This window comes from Chiloscyllium punctatum, chromosome 36 (genome assembly GCF_047496795.1).
Source record: "Chiloscyllium punctatum isolate Juve2018m chromosome 36, sChiPun1.3, whole genome shotgun sequence".
In the NCBI taxonomy this organism is placed as follows: domain Eukaryota; kingdom Metazoa; phylum Chordata; class Chondrichthyes; order Orectolobiformes; family Hemiscylliidae; genus Chiloscyllium; species Chiloscyllium punctatum.
In genome coordinates, this window is record NC_092774.1 from 55,429,784 (window position 1) to 55,436,082 (window position 6,299).

Sequence of the window (6,299 nt, forward strand, 5' to 3'; positions counted from 1 at the left end):
GCAATTTGCAGTGTGTTTTTTGGGCTGCCCATTCTCCTTAAATTCGCTGTAGAGTTCCTTATTGGTCTTCGTCGTCACTGGGTGCTGCACTGTGTTGTGGTTCGTTGGAATAGTACCCTCGTTCAGATTTGTTTGTAGGTGTAGGGATGATTACTTCTGTAGCTAAGTACTTGGTTCGTGTGTGTTGCTTTCCTGGAGAGGCTGTTTTGAATTTATCATTGACTGTTCGGTCTACTGTGACATCCAGAAATGGCACTTTGTTGTTGTTCTCCTCTTTTGTGAATTTTATGCCAGGAAGGAGATTGTTGATGGTGTTGTAGGTTTCCTCTAATTTGTTTCATTTTTTGATGACAGAAGTGTTTCATGGGCATTTCGTTGATTTGTTTGTAGGGCTTGTTACTGAATATGAAGTGGGTGGTAAGGCACAGTTTCTACGAGGTTGACAGTGCTATCTTTGCTGCTGAAGTTGGATATGTGTTTTTGTCTTTAGTTCTTCGAGTAGTGTCTTCAGTTTTCTTTGGCGACGTTGATGTTAATGGATGTGAACAGGGCTGTTATGTCAAAGGACAACATTATTCCATCCTCTTCTATCTTCGTGTCTTTGGTGTTCAGGAATTCTTGGATGGAGTAAATGGAGTGGAGTGAATCTTCGACTTGATGTTTTAGCCTTCAGTGGAGGCCTTTGACTAATCTGTATATTCGTGTTCCAAGTAGTGAGACGATGGCCTGAGGGGGGCTCCTAGTTTGAAAAAGAGGAGAACAATAATAAACTGCATTCTTAGATGTCACAGTAGAGCGAACAGTCAATGGGGAACTTCAAACTAGCATCTACAGAAAACCAACACTCACAAACCAAATACTTAACCACAGAAGCAATCATCCCAACACCCACAAACGAAGCTGCATCAGGACATTATTTCAACGAGCCACTGACTAGTCGGTATATTGGTGTACCAAGTGGTGAGACTTTGGGTCTGAGGGGGGCTCCTGGTTTGAATTGGAGGAGAAAATTAACACAGTGCCATTTCTAGATGTCACAGTAGAGCGAACAGTCAATGGGGAACTTCAAACTAGCGTCGACAGAAAAACAACACACACAAATACTTAACCACGGAAGCAATCATCCCAACACCCACAAACGAAGATTAAACAGGACATTATTTCAACGAGCCGCTACACACTGCAGCACAGAGAAACTACGAAGACCACAAGAGAAATACGTATATAGTGTATTTAAGGAGAACGCGTCCCCAATAAACCCATTCCGCCGATTTCTCAGTGATGCTTCCAAGCTCACTCTGAAAAATTCGGTTTGTCCCTCCATTCTTTCCTGTTTGTTTTATGTGGGTTTTGAAAGCGTTCCCAAAGCGTTCCCAATCCTCTGACTGAGTATTGGAGTTGGGAAGGTAAAAACAATGACTGCAGATGCTGGAAACCAGATTCTGGATTAGTGGTGCTGGAAGAGCACAGCAGTTCAGGCAGCATCCAAGTAGCTTCGAAATCGACGTTTCGGGCAAAACCCTTCGTCAGGAATAAAGGCAGTGAGCCTGAAGCATGGAGAGATAAGCTTATCTCTCCATGCTTCAGGCTCACTGCCTTTATTCCTGACGAAGGACTTTTGCCCGAAACGTCGATTTCGAAGCTGCTTGGATGCTGCCTGAATTGGAGTTGGGAAGTTATGTTGTGGCTGTACAGGACATTGGTGAGACCACTTTTAGAATATTGTGTGCAATTCTGGTGTCCCTCCAATCAGAAGGATATTGTGAAATTTGAAAGGGTTCTGAAGCACCAATGGGTCCACAGAGGGGAAGAGGCCCTTCTGCTGCCCTGAGTGTGGGAAGGCCTTCAGTGATTCCTCTTCCCTGCTGACGGACCAGTTGGTCCACACCTGGGAAGGCTGTTCTCCGGCCTCAAGTGCGAGATGGCCTTCAGCAGTTCTTCCCACCTGTTGAGACACCAGTGGGTCCACACTGAGAGGCCGTTCTTCTGCCCCAACTGCAGGAGGGGCATTGCTCTTTCCTCCGACGTACTGGCCCATTGGTGTGTCCAAATGGTAGAGAGGTCGTTCAGTTGCCCTATGTGCAGGAAGGCCTTCAGCAATTCCTCGGCCCTGCTGAGGCACCAGTTTTTCCACACCGGGGAGAAGCCGTTCTCCTGCCCCGAATGTGGGAAGGTCTTTACCCACTCCTGCACACTGCTGAATTACCAGCTGGACCACACGGGGGTTTGGGGGGAGGGGGGGGGGGAGAGTGGCGGAGGAGGGGAGGCCATTCTGCTGCCCTAAGTGTGGGAAGGCCTTCAGCAATTCCTCCGCCCTGCTGAAGCACCAGTGTGTCCACCCTGGGGAGAGACCCTTCAGCTGGCCCGAGTGTGGGAAGAGGTTCATATTTTCCTGCAACTTGCGAAAGTACTAGCGGGGGCACTAGCGCTCCCAGCAATCAGATCCCACCAGTGACGCTGCCTTCGGTCACCCCCCAGGACTGAATCTGCTGCCAGTTCTGACAGTGGGTGCAGTGGGAGAGTAGGTGGGCTGTTATTGTTTTCTGCTGGAATGCAATTGCCTCCCCTACACCCCACAAACCCAACCCCAAGGTAGCACAGGGTTAGCACTGCTGCCTCATGGCACCAGGAACTCAAGAATAATTCCACCCTTGGGGGTCTGTGTGCAATTTATGGAGGGTAGGAAAATGGATCTGAGTGGGTTAGTCTTCGGAAGATCAGTGCAGATGTGTTCGGCTGAAGGACCTGTTTTTCCACATTGTGGGGGTGCTATGATTCTATGAGCTTTGCCTTCAGTGGACACTGTTGCTCATTGAGCCCGGGACTGCACATTGCCAATGAAATGATCCACAGAAACCTAAGACCGCAAGACCATCGGAGAAGAAGTTTGGCCTTCTCTGCCATTCCTTAGTAACAAAAGTATTGGATGAGATTAGCTACAGTGTGGAAACAGGCCATTTGTCCCAACAAGTCCACACCGACCCTCCGAAGTGTAACCCATCCAGACCCATTTCCCTCTGACTAATGTACCTAACTCTATGGGCAATTAAGCATGGCCAATCCACAAGACCTGCACATCTTTGGTTTATGGAAGAAAACAGGACCACCCAGAGAAAACCCACGCAGACATTGGGAGAATGTGCACACTCCTCACAGACTGCCACCCAAGGCTGGAATAAAACCTGGGTCCCTGGCACTGTGAGGCTGCAGGTGTAACCACTGAGCCACTACATATTGCAACCCGAGGTTGGCAAGCCGGGGGTTGGGAGAATACAGCCAGCCAGGCAGCACCAGGATGTGGAGTAGTCAGCGTTTTGGGTATTAACCCTTCTTCATTACTGAAAGAGTGACTTATCTATGAGAAAAGATTTACATGAATGTTGCTGGGGGTTGGAGGGTTTGAGCTGCAGGGAGCGGCTGAATAACGTGGGGTTGTTTTAACTGGAGCATCGGAGGCAGAGAAGTGACCTAATAGCGGTTACAAAATCATGAGGGGCATGGACAGGGTAATAGACAAGGTCTTTTCCCTGGGCTGGGGGAGTCCAGAACTCGAGGGCATAGGTTTAGGGTGAGAGGCGAAATATATAAAAAGTGACGACATCTTCATGCAGAGGGTGGTACTTATATGAAATGAGCTGCCAGAGTATGTGGGTCAGGTGTTGTCAAATGGGACTAGATTAATATAGGATATCAGGTCAGCATGGACAAGTTGGACCGAAGTGTCTGTTTCCATGCTGTACGTGTCTCTGACTACTGGTCCTGATGTAAGTTTAAAATAGAGTCCAAGTAACTTTGAATAGTTCAATCTTGTTGAGCTCACCTACTGAAAAGTTTCAGATGAATCCCTCTGAGAGATACTGTTTAAACATGCTGAGTTGGACAAAGTATCCCATCAAGTTCAACACAAGCCCAGAGTTGAAGAAGTCAGAATTCAGGACACCAAGGGGACCAAAACTGATCACAATATTCCAGGTGCAGCCTCATCAACGTCCTGTATAACTACAACATAACTTGCCAACATCTATACTCAATTCCCTAACTGATGAAGGCCAGTGTGCTGAAACCTTTCATCACTGCCTTGTGTACCGATGTTATCAGAGATATAGGACCTACTTTAAACTGATGCAGAATCCAGCTGCTGAGAGCCCAGCAGCAGAGTAGTGCTGAGTGAGTGTGCTGGGCTTTAGATTTTGATACCACCTCCCCACACCTCTAGAGACCTCAGGTCTGTAGCTTGCCTTCTTATCTTTGAGGGTTTTCCACCTGTTTGAAACAGCCTGTCCTGCAATTAACCCCTTTATGCCAAGGCGTTCCTTCTACAGGCAGAATTAATTGTCCTTCTGTCACACAGTTATTAAACACCATTATCTCATCTGTCCAAAGGAACTGCTCATTGTTTTGCCTCCTCCTTCCCAGTGATAGTTAATGTATGTTATTTGTTAACTCCCTTGTAGCAGTTTCTCATTGGCCCTTTCGTTTCTTGTTCCAGAAAGAGTTATTGCTGACTCATGAAGATTTCAAAGTTCTGGAGTTTACAGGACCACACCACATTCCTCTCTGTCTCCCCCAGGAATAACGATTGCTCCTGAGGTACTCACAGTTCCTGACGTTCCTTGATATCCCCAAATAGAATCCATATGTCAGGAAATCACTGGTGCTGCCCTGACATAGAAATTCAATGTTTGAACAGAAGATTATGGGGAGAAAATGCAGAAATCCGAAATGCAAAGAGACTTGGGAGTTCAAGTCCAGGATTTTCTCAAAGTAAACTTGCAGGTTGAGATGCACTTTCCCCTGCAAGTGCCGAATGTGTGACACCAGCCCATTTACCTATTCCCTCCTCGCTATCCAAGGAGCCAAACTTACCTTCCAGGTGAAGTGGCCCTTTACCTGCACTTTCCACAACCCAGTCTACTGCATTTGCTGCTCACAATGTTGCCTCATCTACATTGGGGAAAACGAAGCCTTAACTGGGTGACTGCTGCACAGAACATCTACGTTCTGCCTGCAAAAAAGCCCCTGAGCTTCCAGTTGCCTGCCAATTCCACACCCCACCCTGTTCCCTGGCCAACATCTCTGTCTCAGGTTTGCTGTTGTGTTCCAGCGAAGCTCAGCACCAGCAGAACGAAGAGCACCGAATATTGCACTTGGGGACCATACATCCCTCTGGTCCCAATATCCAATTCAATCATTCGAGGACCTGAACTCCATAGTGTCCTCGTCCCTTCCACACACACCAAGCCTTGTTATCACATAGTCTGTCATTCCACACTACTTCGCCACGAGCAGTCTCCATTAACAGTTATTCACCCTCCCACGCAGATCGTTATCAACTCCTTTTTCTGTCCAACAGTTCTTCCCTCGCTTTGGGCTCTGTCCTGATCTCCGCCTTCCTCCCACAATATCTCCTGCATATAAACCGACATTTTCCCAATCACCATCTGTTCTGTGGAAGGGTCACCGGCAACTCCTGTTTTTTGTTCCTGATATACAGCATCCGCAGTTCTTTCAGATTTTTATTGAGAGAGAGTTGGAAATTGTTTCGAGAAATAGAAGGAGAAGGGGGAGAAACAGAACAGACATGAACGTAAAATCATTGTAGTGCGATCACTTCCCTTAAGCATGAAGAGAGCACATGGGTCATCTGTGAGCTTGTGGCGCAACGGTAGCGCGTCTGACTCCCGATCAGACGGTTGTGTGTTCAAATCACGTCAGGCTCACTACAATCAACATCTAACATTTCGAATGAAGAAAAGAGTACGTTGTATCGAAAGTTCTTTGCGGAAACTTTCGATCACACGTGAATCTTTGCTGTCAGTTTGATTTGTGAACACTGTGTCAGGGAGGTGGTGTGCCCATTGTTTGGGTAAATGCTCAGCTCCCCGCAATGTGAGAAGTAAAACACAAACTGTTCATCACGGGATTAAAACACACAGCCGCTTCGTTCAGTTGGTGACAGCGCAGTGTCAATCACGTTATACCAATATTTTTACAACATAATCTAGAGATTTCCATCCAGGTTTTAGTCACATCAAACTGCCACGTAATGCTGTCATGGCCTCAGTAAACTATAATAACGTGAAGATCGCTGGGATGATTTTCTACATCCGACTGCAATATAAACACAGATCATTGTTTCCAATTTTGGTGGAACAAAAGACATCATATTGGTGGATAATTACAGTTAGTGCAAACACAGCTAGCCATCGATAAATATTAATCCTGTTCCCTTCAATGGCCAAATTTCAATTCAGAAACCAAGTGCACTCGGCTGCTTGTAACATAGACAACATGACAAA

The 6,299-nt window shown here is 46.7% G+C and overlaps 1 non-coding gene across 1 annotated transcript; it reads left to right on the top strand.

Annotated features, from left to right (window-relative positions):
* Positions 1–5,648: 5,648 nt before the first annotated feature.
* On the top strand, positions 5,649–5,720 carry trnag-ccc (transfer RNA glycine (anticodon CCC)). The gene has a single exon. It is a non-coding gene; the product is annotated as a tRNA-Gly (tRNA).
* Positions 5,721–6,299: the final 579 nt, after the last annotated feature.